This window comes from Centrocercus urophasianus, unplaced genomic scaffold (genome assembly GCF_019232065.1).
Source record: "Centrocercus urophasianus isolate 14NV4802_14NV808 unplaced genomic scaffold, USGS_Curo_1.0 seq_18, whole genome shotgun sequence".
Lineage (NCBI taxonomy): Eukaryota > Metazoa > Chordata > Aves > Galliformes > Phasianidae > Centrocercus > Centrocercus urophasianus.
This window is the reverse complement of record NW_024884733.1, coordinates 17,347,529-17,360,642: the sequence shown is the minus strand read 5'-3', so window position 1 is coordinate 17,360,642 and position 13,114 is coordinate 17,347,529.

Genomic DNA, 13,114 nt, shown 5'->3' with positions numbered 1-13,114 from the left:
AGTGGAGACCTCTTAACCATGTGGCCTTTTTGTACAATAAATTCATTCATTGAAAGAGACTGATATGCTTTATGAGGTGTTAATTAAAGTTGGTCTCAACATAAGATAACTGCCAAAAACTGATATGCGCTAGTTCTATTAATTAACAGCTTAATTTAGAGTTACTTACACATCACAGCATTACAATTTTCTATTTGCTGGACAATTGTTGGGAAATTATAAAATGTGAATAGCCACATAAAGTTAGACACCTGTGCATGATACATAGAAGTAAATGCTTTGTATTTATACATTGTTGATATGTCAACACTGTATTTTTGAATAAATATGTATATGTGTATATATTTCTGAATTCTATCAAGACAGAAGAACTAAGTATCACAGACTTAATGCTTCTCAGCTGTTTTTACAGATTTCTAGTATCTATTTTTTTAAAAAATGTGTTATGATAATTATAGCAAGATTAATATTTAGCTAAATAATATCTTCTGAAATGACCACTGGGGAAAGACAGCATTAGGGTGAAAGACTGCTTTGTTATACAATCAGATAGCCATCATGGTGGTTCATGATGCTGCTTACTTTGTGTCTGATTAAAAGTATATAACATAATAAAACACCATAAATATATTGTGTTTTAATGTAAGCAATATCTTTAGTGGTATTCATCCACATACCAGTGTTTGCACAAGGTAGCATATTAATCATGTTTAATATGATATTTAATAACTTGAAACTGCAAATCTAAAATAATCGGGTAACTTATTTCTTCATTACCACCATTTACTCAACTCAAAATATGCAGATAACTCAACTATACTTTCCCAAACTCAGAAAATTCACACTAACTGAACATTGGGTGAAATGGCTGAGCTAAAATTCATCGGGAACTCTACACTGACAAAGTTTAAGCAGGATTTTGGCCTATCATTTTGCCTGTGATTGTCTAGACTAATCTTACACTCCAAAATGTTCTAAATCCTGCAGCACTAAAAAGAAATCAAACTTTGCATAAATTTAGCTACAGATCTGAAGCATACTTTTTACAAGTTATGCTTCTTATATGCAGATTTCCTTGAAGCTGAGTTTTTTCAGTATGGCTAAATGAGTACAAGTAAGAAAGCAAATATGTTTTAATTAATCACAGTTTGTAAGATACCATTCATCATCTTATGCATAGTAACTGATCATGTGTCTACTTCTGGCAGCTGCAAAGCAAAGTAAAACAAGCTTACTCAAATCATACTGCCTGAGAGAGAAGGCAAACACTGCCTTTTAAAGACCATTTAAAAAAAGCAAGATGACTCCCCTGTGCATATCCAGATTCATTTTTCCTCAGTGTATATAACGATTCTTTATTGTTATGCCTGAAAACTGTCACTTAAATGATAGGAAAAGTTATTAGATATACGTTAAAATAGTAAGCCTGGGTAATATATACAGGATTCTATCATTTTAACATTGTAAAAATATATAATATATAGCCTAAACATGATAGTATAAAGAATTATACACAAATATAATGCATTTAAATGCACCATTAGGTGATTATTCATCTATTTTAAACATCTCTGTAGGTAAGATGAAGATAAAAACTGCCACATGCTTTGAAATAGTAATTTTGTGTGTGTGTGTGTGTTAGAAAGCATTGATAGCCAAACAGACATAGAAAATACTTCCTTTCTATAGCCTGATGGTATATTCTAACATTTTCATGATGTTTAAACACATGAAACAGTTGTATATCCTACTTTGTAGAAACTTCCACTGGTTGAATTACTGTTGGTTATTTTAATACTTATCCATCTTCCTGTCAGTCTATAGCATACTATAAAAAACATAAAATATTTACCAGGGTGAGCCTTTGACATACTCTCAAAAACCCAGTAAAGCTTCTATTCAGGGGACAGAAAGAGTCATTGAATATGCATTACATTCGATTTCCTACACCACATAAGCACCATCAGCTGATTAAAAGGATTTCCAGGGAAACTTGAAAGTACATCCAAGAAGCACTTGCCTTTGTAAAATAGTTCAGGTTGTCACAAGCACTTGGAAAAAATGAAATTCAACTGGTGAAAATACTTAAAGTTGCATTTCACTGTAAGCAAAATCTGGAACTAGAGCAAAGATAAATGTATGCATATAACGATGTTCATAGTACTGTCTCTCTATTAGATTCAAGACGTACACAATTTTTTCACATGTTCATTTTCATTTTAAGTGCATTCAACAGCTGTTTAGATACTACTAAATCACTTCCAGACTCTGCATAGGAACTGCAATATTTAATGCTTAAAAAGTTATTTCCTATTTGAAAAATAAAGAAACAATAATAAAATAAGTTAAAGTTTGCTCTTTCAGGGACATAATAGTTGTCATTTCACTTCTCATTTTCTGTTCAAATCAAGTATTTTTCTCTTACAAGGAAGAAATAATCTCTGAATACTTTAAACGTTGAATAACTATAGTATATTTCAAATGTCTTATTTCAGTCAGATAAAATCATTCCTGATAAGCAAAGTTTTTGTTGTTGTTATTTGGTTTTGTTTGTATTTTCACTTGTTTTAAAAATACATATGTAGAAAGTACTTTATAAATGTAAATTTATAAAGTATGAATGTAACTTTATAAATGTTGGTGGGTATGAAAATCACAAAGCCTCCAAACCAGCATTTTTATAAACTTCATTTTATAAACTTCTTTTATAAATTTCTGAATGGGAAGGAGACCACATGATGTCACCCCTTCAGCAACCTATGTCGTTCAAGAGAAGCATTTGGTGTGTTTTGCTGTTCCATCCTTATTTCATTGATGTACCATTTTCATTTCCCTTCCCGTATGTCTTCAGGCTAGCTTTTAAAAGTGTAAGAAAAGTAACAGGTAATATTTAATGTATTGAAAATATAATTACATTAAAAATAGATATCTGAAAGTAGGTTTATGAAACTATTAAATGTATTTTCCCCAAAGTGGGAAAAAAATGTTTCAACCATGTCCACAGTCATCCTTGTCACATATTGTTTTCTGTTTCTCACTGCTCATGAGCTTGTTGATTTAACAACTAACTTGAAAAAAAGTGATTCATTGCTCAGAATTTCCAAAATATTTTCTTTTTTTTTTTTTATAATATGAATTATATTTTCATTTATAAAAATAATAAAATATTCAGGTAGGTGTCAAACTGTTAACAAAACTTTTGATCCAAAACTATAGATTACTTGGACATCCCATAATGCTTTATTTGAAACCACAATTTTAATATTTAACTTCTGCTCTGAAAATACTTGCTAATAATTAATTTGTCTGGGGTGCAACTTTTCCCCAATTCATCTCGTCCATCTGCTTGCACATACTGTGAAATTATAATCAGCTGTAATTTGTGACAGAGACGTGCCAAACATTTCTAAAACAATTTGGAAAGTGGCAGACTAGAATTTTTGCCAACTTGCACTCCATCAGATGCTACTTGTTCTCTTCACTTTCCACACCAAAGTTGAGTTTAAAAAAGAAATCGTGAAGTTCTGTTAAAGCAATATTTGTGGAAACCTATTCATACTATTTTGCTCTCCTCCTGAGCTGTAAGAATTTAGTGACTGAGTCCAAAGCTGATGGGAATCAGTGGAAAAATTCCCATTGGCTTGGCTAGAGTTAACATAGATGTTAGTTCATCCACAGCTTCCAGCTGAACCCATTAATTAAGGAAGAAAAATAGACAGTATGTCTCCTCAGAGCTTCCTTATTTATTCATTTACTTCAGACTCACAAGGTTGTAGATGGATTTACAAATATTAATGAATATTACTCTTAAGATAAACCACTAGAATTACATTGGTAGTAAAATTAATATAAGAAGTGTTTTCAGTACGGTAGCAAGAAATTACTTCCTATTCCAACTCCTAATTTCTCTTGAATTTCAAATCATAATATACATCTTCACTAAGGGATTATGAAAAGATTAAATAAGTGATTAAACAAGATCATCAAACAGCAACGAGACTTGTGGATTATAGAAACTATGTTAAATGCCTCTCATGTGATCATAATTCCGTAGTTTACAGATCAGAAAAATGTAGATCATTTGAGGTCATCAGTTTCAAATGGTTTTAAACAATAAAGTTCCAAAAGGTGAATAACATCTGCAGTTTATCAGCTTGTTTCAGAGCCCAAGCTTGCAAACTAATTCATCTACACTGTTTATTGTAAAACTAGAAGTCAGCTTTTCCAAGAGATCACTGTAACAAACAATTCACATTTTTGAGATAGTTTTGCTTTTGTTGGAGCACAATGTGTAACACAGAGATATCAGTTTATGACAGACGTGAAAACAACAGAAATTGAGCTCTTAAAAATCATTGCATAGAATGAGTACTAAAAATTTTCTACAGGCAAAATTTCTGAAAATATTTTCTTATTTGAAAAGCCAGCCAGCCTGAAGAGTTCTACGGAGGAGTACTCCTGCTGCTGGAAGCAAGATCAGGGCATACCAGGGTAGTTTTCTGGGGGAAACCTACTAGCCAGTTGCATTGCTGCTGCCATCTAGGTTTTTCTTTGTTTTTTGTTTTTTGGGTTTTTTTTTGCTGCAGCTGACAAAGCCAGTGTTTCAACTTCAGAGCACACAATTTATTGGGTTTTGCCTCATCTACTGGGAAGGCTTATCTCAGTTGTATTAAAAACAGTATTCAGTTTATCTCATTGCAATCCATAATTTCTGTCTGCTTTTAGGGTAACAAATTGTGTGTTATTCAAGGCATTAATTGTATGCAGAGCAAATTGTTTCCACTATACTAGGAGTCTTTTTCATTGAAAATATGCATCATCTTCTCAAGGTAAAGCTCACATCCATAGAAATATGTTCTTAGAGTTAGATGCGTGTTTAAGACCCTTCTAAAATGAGGATTTAATTTACTAACAATGCATTTAGATTTGACATTTACTTCTATTTTATAAGGCTGCACAGTTATTTGAGCTAGAAGCACACATATAAGAAATGAGTAAATGGAGATTATAGGAGGAAAGCTGGTATATGAGATTCTGTTTAGCAGTTTAGCTGTAGAGCACTGCAAGCTTGCCAACATTTTTCACAATTATTTTCCCTCTATACCCTATGGACTATGTGGTAGAAAGGATAAAGGTATTATTTTTACTATATAGCATGCCTTTCAGCTGCCTGTAATCAGTTATGCCAATTGCTTTACAAAAAAAAAAAAAAAAAAAAAAAAAAAGATTGTACAAGAAGTACAAGAATGCCATATTTATCAGCAGAAATGACAAAATTGAAACAAATATCTGGGAAAAAAAAAAAAAAAAAAAAAGATGGCTATAAAAGCAGGTGAGAGATGAAGCAAGTGAAATCAGTCCAGTCACTTTAATTGCTTATAACATAACCCAAAAAGATTTTACTTGCTCTTAGTTTTATTTGCCTGGTTTCCTCCTCTCATAATGTTAAGTGCAGATACCCATTATAGTAAAGACCAGATCTTCATGTGCAGGTAGAAATTGACCTCCTTAAGTGCCATGTTGTATAACATGCCTCTCATTTCTAAAGCTAAAATATTTTTTCTTTTATTAAAAGTAATGGAAAATTCTTATCTGGGTCAAGAACAGTCACTGACTAGATTACTAATATCAGAGGGTTTAGCGGATACAAACCCAAACAAATTAAAAACCAGCATCTTTAAGACCCCGAGTCAGCTTTATTTCATATTCAGTAATCAAGTTTATATTAATAATGAATTTGTATTCTAGTTTCTGAAACTTCAATTTTATATTTTCAGACATCTCCGTGATAGCACAAGTGTAAGACTACACTTCATGTTGGTAAGATGCTTCTCATACGAAAATCTCTGGAACAGAGCTGGCAGATCCTTATGGAAGCCTTCCTTTGGGCACAAGAGCCTTCCAGGTAGGAAGTCAAGAAAGGAAGGCAAGAGACTGGCATGGCTAAACCACCTGGCCTGCTGGTCAAACTGGAGAACAAGAAGAAAATGCACAAGAAGTGGAAGCAGCAAGAGGTACCCTAAGAAGACTATAAGAAATCTACTAGGCCATGTGGGGACAAAGTCAGGAAGGCCAAGGCCCAACTGGAACTGGACTTTGCAAGAGGCAGAAAGAAAAACAAGAAAGTCTTCTATAAGTACAACCAGAGAAGGTAAACAGAAGTAGGCATAACCCTCGCAAGAAATGCAGGCACACTGGTAACCACAGATAAGTCAAGACTGAGGTATTCTATAAATTTTTGCCTCAGACTTCACTGGCAAATGCTGTTTACACAGCCTTCAAGCAGATGTGTCAGAAGGCAGGGACTAGGAGAGCAGTGTCCCTCCTACTGTAAGTGAAGATCAGGTTTGCAATCACCTGAGGAAACTGAACATCCATAATTCTATGGGTGCTGATGAGATGCACCTCAGAGTCCTGAGGGAAGTGGCTGATCTAGTTGACAAACCACTCTCAATAACATCTGAAAAGTCAGGGCAGTCAGGTAAAGTCCCTGATGATTAGAAAAAGGCAATTTCACAACTGTTTTTAAGAAGGGTAGAAAGGATGAATGAAGGAACAACTGATCTGTCAGCTTCACCTCTGTGCCAGGGGAAATCATGGAACACCTAGAAGCTATACTAAGGAACAAGGAAGAGAGGGTGGTGACACAAGACAACTAACATGGCTTCACCAATGGCAAATCCCACTTGACCAACCTAGTGGCCTTCTATGATGTTGCAACTATATCAGTAGGTAAGGGAAGAGCAACTGATGACACCTATCTGGACTTCAGTAAGGTCTTTGGCATAGTTCCGTATAATATCCTTCTCTCTAGATTGGAAAAATATGGATTTGATGGGTGTTTAATAGATAAGGAACTGGTTGCAAGATTGTATCCAGAGAGTAGTGGTTAATGGCTCAATGTCCAGATAGAAATCAGTGAGGACCCCTCAGGGATCTATAATGAGACCGACGCTCCTTAATAACTTCATCAACAACACTGACAGGGGATTGGGTGCACCCTCATCAAGTTTGTGGATTACATCAAGATGTGTCAAGTTGGTGAGATTGAAACAAGTTGCTCAGAGAGGTGGTGGATGCCCCATCCCTGGAGACATTCAAGGTCAGGCTGGTCAGGGGTCTGTCTAGCTGTGGATGTCCCTGTTCATTGCAGGGGAATTGGACTAGATGACCTTTAAAGATCCCCTCCAACTGAAATGTTTCTATCATTCTATGACTACAGGATATGGATGTACTGCAAGGCTTAAACTGCATTAAGTTGACTAGTCTGCAAAAGCAGACTGTCTCACAGGAGAAATGATGTATGATTGTTTCACTCACTCCATCAATCAGCCTGTTCCTTATTCTAATTCTTTTAAAATACATTTATATTTCTTATCAAACGTTTCTTCTTACACTTTCCAAATAAAGATATCAACTACATGTATACTTTCCATCTAGTATTAGTTTGTTTCCAGTTTAAATAAAGGAAGAAAACAAGAGTAATACCTTATTGGAGCAGCTGTCCTTTAATGATTCTTCCAGATCTGAATAAAAATTAATGACTTTCAGACACAGAAAACAAATGTACCATACTTCCATAGCCTTATGCATCATGGTTGCCTACATTATTGGGCAACCTAATGACCCCTTTCATGTATTTCACTTTCATAAATATCTCAGATACTTTTAAATAAATAATATGTTATCAAACAGATTAACAAGTTTTTTTGCTTTTTTTTTTTTCTTTTCTTTTTCTTCATTTTTGTTTGTTTAATTACCCAGTCAAAGAAGAAGAAAAAAAAAAAAAAAAAAAGAAGAAACAATGACGTGGTACTCATCTTTTTGTGTGAGCTAATAAAAAAACTTTGGAGGGAAGGTTGAAAGATTTTGAAACATCACATTATTCAAACAGTACTTTTACTGTTGTCCATACAGTAAATGAAGTTTTTGTAATTCTCTTTTATAACTTCTGTCAAAGGATAACTTATGAGAGTGCCAGCAAGATTTTAAGGACTCTGACAGAGAGAAATGCCAGTTGTTCTGCCCAGGCCTACCCTGTGATATATCTGTGCTGTGTTTCAGGAAAACATTTAGTTTGGTGTAAGAGAAATGTGACTCATAACGACATGGAGAGCTGGGAGATTAGGATGGAAATGGAAAGTGAACCAGCACAGCATTTAAATTAATTATTAGCAGTAACATCTCTATGATATGCAAATAAAAATAGTTCCATTCTCACATGTCCTGGTGTTCAGCCAGGGTAAATCCATTATATTCGATCTATGTTAAGATAAAACCATGCTGATTCTAAAACTTTCAACCTAATTTGCAACTAGTGAAAATATTTTCACCCTGTTAGTCACAAGTTACTCAGTTAACTTTCTCTAGTGAATTTTCTGCCATTACAATCAGCTTTGTCATTCCTATCACACTGCCTATAAACTCCCTTTATATTCATTAACAAGAAGACCATCTGGGCATCTATCCAACTTTTCTTCAACAAAGGATAAAATACCCAAGGAACCCAAACATCTCCCCATGCAGAGGGGAGACTGGACAAAATGAGTATTACATGAGGCTGGGAATTCGTGCACAGAGTTCAAAGAAACAGTTTGTAGCAGGAATAAATATTCCATCAGAGGTATCTGACAAGAGAGAAGCTGTTAGCTGATGTACAATATGGCTACATGGACAAGTTACCAGGAAGTAACTAAGAGACTGAATTTAGCATTTGACACTTGAATGGAGAGGTGAAGCTTTAAACATAAATCTGGTGCAAATCACACTCTGAAAGCTTCATACAAACAAGCAGACTGTACATTTGAAAGTGTGAGAGGTACTGACAGACAGGCATTTGAAAACATGATAGATGGGGCGTGGATGTATCCAAGGTGAGACTGACTATTATTAGGTTAATTCAAAGGAGTTGTGATAATTTTCCAAGGTGTTAAAGACAGGGTCAGTTAGGTTTGGTATAGCTAACACATTCTGGCCAACTCAATCATAATGGATTTTTAAATATTGGATATTTCCAAAGTAACTGCCCATGTAAATCCTGCTACTCTAGGTAAATATAGAAGACCTTGACAGGGCTTCATTAAAGTACTGGCTTTCTCAGATTTTGTAAGCATAGTTTATTTAAGGCTATCTCAATCTTACCACAATATAAATGCATACCCTAAACGCATACCCATGCAGTTATTTGTCTATAGTAGCAGCTAACACTCTTAATGTATACATATTTTCTAATCTCTTTCTAAGTTATTTACGTAATAATATCCTTTGTTTGATACTTTTTCAAGTATAAGCCTTAGCATTCCAATACATGGTTTTACGCTCACCAAAACCCTTGCAGGGCACCAAAGCTGAATGTTAATTACATAGAATAAATTTGATCTGTACATCTGTGGAGGAAAATAACAGTTCGTTAACACAATGCTTCAACATTTTTTGTTGGTTAACAAAAATACATAATCAAGATTAGAAATATCTACCAAAAAAAAGGTGGTTTTCTTTTTCATTTTTAAATTGTACTATAAAGCACACATTTCTGTGGGCTTGGCCATAACACATACTCTGTTTTCAGGCATTCAGCTAAAAATAACTCACAATGACTGGTCTTGTGTTTGACTAATATAAACACACTGATTTAATTTTCTCACAAAGGAGAAGAGCAAGTCACTGATTTGCAGTTTTTCTCATTTATATACATTATAAGCTGGATCAAAGTTGGTAATGTTTTCAGTCACTAGCAAAGTCTGAATACCTCCAGTTCTATATTAGACTCATATTATTGTGCTTTAGAAGATAAGCCAGCTGAAAACAGAATAAGGCAGAATATATCCCAAAGGTATCTGACCCAACATCTCACCAAAAGGAAATATCTATATAAAGCAGATCCTCACATAGATAGAAAACTTTTTAAAAATTATTTTTTTGTGGAAATTGAGAGGGGTAATCCCAAGTGAAAGTTTGCGTTCTTCAACACGTTTATAAATGTTCTGTGAAAGAGTTAAATAGTGGAGTAAGAACTTTGCTGATGACATTAAGCATATTCAAAATAGAAAAGAGGAGAGTCCACAGTTGAAGATTGCAGAAGAATCTGTCTAATGAAAAATTAGGGTTTAAAAACAAACTAAAGTCACAAATGGAAGTTGATGGAGAGTGGGAAAAAAACGCGCATTTTTTCTTGTAAAAAATCAATTTCTTAATTGAGAGTTTTTCTTAGAAATGAGAATCTGCATTACAGTGGGAAGATACAAAAAGATTAGATAAACTATTTTAAAAGATATCAAAAATTAGATCACATTTTTAGAAAGAATAGAGAGAAAAACATAAAGTAGCATCCACATTTTAAGTGTGAATAGTTCCCTTCTTTGTTATTCCTCTACCTCCAGAAATTGTACAGGAATTTGGTACACAGACAGCTGAGAAGGACCCAAAACACTAGAACAGTTTCTGTAATGGAAAAGCTATGATTAAATACACCAGGAGTACTAGGCTCTACAAAGATCAGTGAAATTTTAAGCAGCATGAAGTAGTTCAATCAGTAAATAATTGCTCACTCTGCCTTAAAAAAAAAAAAAAAAAAAAAAAAAAAAAAGTGAAATAGATACAGTCAGCAGTTGGCAGGCCCAGAACAAATGAGAGGTGCTTCTGCAAAGAACGTTGCACTTAAGCTGTGACACTGCTTACTATAAGATACTGCAGATGGAAAATTTTACATGGCTTCAGACAAATCTGTGACAGGAAAATCTGCTTAGGACAATTAGATGCAGACACCATCATTTCTGTAGTTTAGGAGCTACCTGAGCCACAGATGGCTGGAAAGTAGTCGGCAGAATATCCCAGCTTATAATATCCCTATCTACTTGTCCTGCTCTTGTGTACTTTCATTAGGCATCTGGTACTGGCAAGCGCTGAAGAGAGAATCTTAGTCTTGACAGAGGTGTGGTCTGACTCCATATGGACAATCTTATGTTCTCATATCAATCTGCATATTGGGTAAATGGGAAATATATGCATTCCTTTATTTAGTTGGTTTAATCATTAACTAATTTGGAATGAACATAAGATGAAAGTTCAGAATGGCTGTTTGGAAGATCTGCCCTATGAAGTAATGAAGAGACCTTATCAGGCCTTAATAAAGTGTAGTAAGCACTTAATTTATTTCCTTCAACTTTTGCCATGGTAAACAAAGTTGCATTCGTTTACCACAATTTTCATACATAAAAACTTCCATTGATTTTGTTGGTAGAAGTAGATTTTATTTGAACACAATCAGATCAGAAATATTAGTTAGAGTAACATATTAACTCTTCTGTGAAAAGATGGAAGACAGCTGTATTTCCAAAATTGCCTAATCAAATACTCATTTCTTTTGTTTTTATCCAAACTAGATTCTATGATTTTGTTGCTGTTGTTGCTGTTGTTTTTTCACATTTATGCTTTCATAAGAAGGAAATTTTGGATGGAACGTATGCAATGTTCCAAACAGAACATATTTTCCAAGTACATCTTTTATGCGTATTAAAATTTTGGTGTTCATCATTGGTAGTGCAAAACTAAATTATACATAGCTTGAGTTTAAGCATATAAGAATATAAAGAAAAACATATACAGTTCATAAACAAGATTTCTTTTTGAAGTCCATCAGATCAGATTGGTTTATAGGTCCTAATAATAATCTTTAAAAATATACTTATTTGTAAATCTGTGAATTGTAAATTTGTTAAACTGTAAATCCAGTCAATGAGTATAATTCCAAAGTCTAGGCTAGAAATGCTGATTGTATTACCTAGATGTGTGTTCCAATAGATATTTGCTTTGTTTTAGAAATATTTTAATTTCCCCTAGAATTGCGGTGAAAAGGTAATTTTATTTGAAAACTGAAATGTAACTAAATTTTGAGATATGAACATACATACTGACTAATCCTTAGAATTACTTACTGTAAGGAACTTTTACCTTTTAATGACAAGAAAAGAATTTCCTTTTTTTTTTTTTTTTTTTTTTTTTTTTGTATGATTTAAGAATACAGTGGTTGTATAGATGGTTTCATGCAGGTTGGTTTTTTGTTTGATGTCCTGTAAAATTGAAATATATGGTTAATATATTACAATTATTAATAAACTCTTATTACTTGGGACTGTTCACTGACAAAGATTTGATCACACGGAATACAAAAGGAAACTGTATCCACAGAACCCAGCAAAAGATTCAAGCACAATGTTACATTGCAGCTCAAATAAAAATGATAGTAAGTACAGTTTAAAGTTGCATTTAAAGTTGCATTGACTTAGAAGTCAATAGAAGCTCAGTCAGAATGCCAGCTTCTGACACGAATATTGCCAAAAGCAGGGGGATCCCTGTTTTGTAAATCTTGTAGATCCAGTATTCTGTCAACTCCCAGAGTTGTATGTTCAATTGTTGCATATTTTTTTTAATTGGTTTGAACTTTCATATAGTGTGGGCCTTTATTGTGGGGTATCTGATAGTATCTATATTCTTATCTCTATATATAGGTGAACTGTATTCACCAGAAAATGCCTGCCAGTTTACGCATAAATTATACGATTAAACAAAGTGCATGTGACCTGTATTAAGATTATAATCAAATAAAGTCAGAATTGAATCATAGAATCATCGAGGTTGGAAAAGACCTACAAGATCATCCAGTCCAACCGTCCACCTATCACCAACAGTTCTCTCTAACCATGACCCTCAACACAATGACCAGATGTTCCTTGACCATCTCCTTGAACTACAGTCTTAGCATCTTAACCAAAGTTCACTATAGCATTATGTTCAATTATAGGTCTTTGTAGCCCTTGCCCAATGTCACTTCTAGTTGCTCACCTCTGCCTTTCCCAGCTTCATTCCTCAGCATCACCATCCCTTCAATTCTCAATTCCCATTCAGTGATGCTACCCACTGCTGGGATTAAAATTTACAGATGAAAAAAAAGGATTTCTATTGAAGTTGGATGATTTTAGTGACTATAAAATATAGGAGCCCAGGATTTTCTATGACATCCCTGACACAAACAGTACATCAGTGCGTACCATGGGATAAACTTGAAGGCTGTTTCTGCTAATCTTCAAGCTGCTTCAGATGAATAGGATATTCTCAT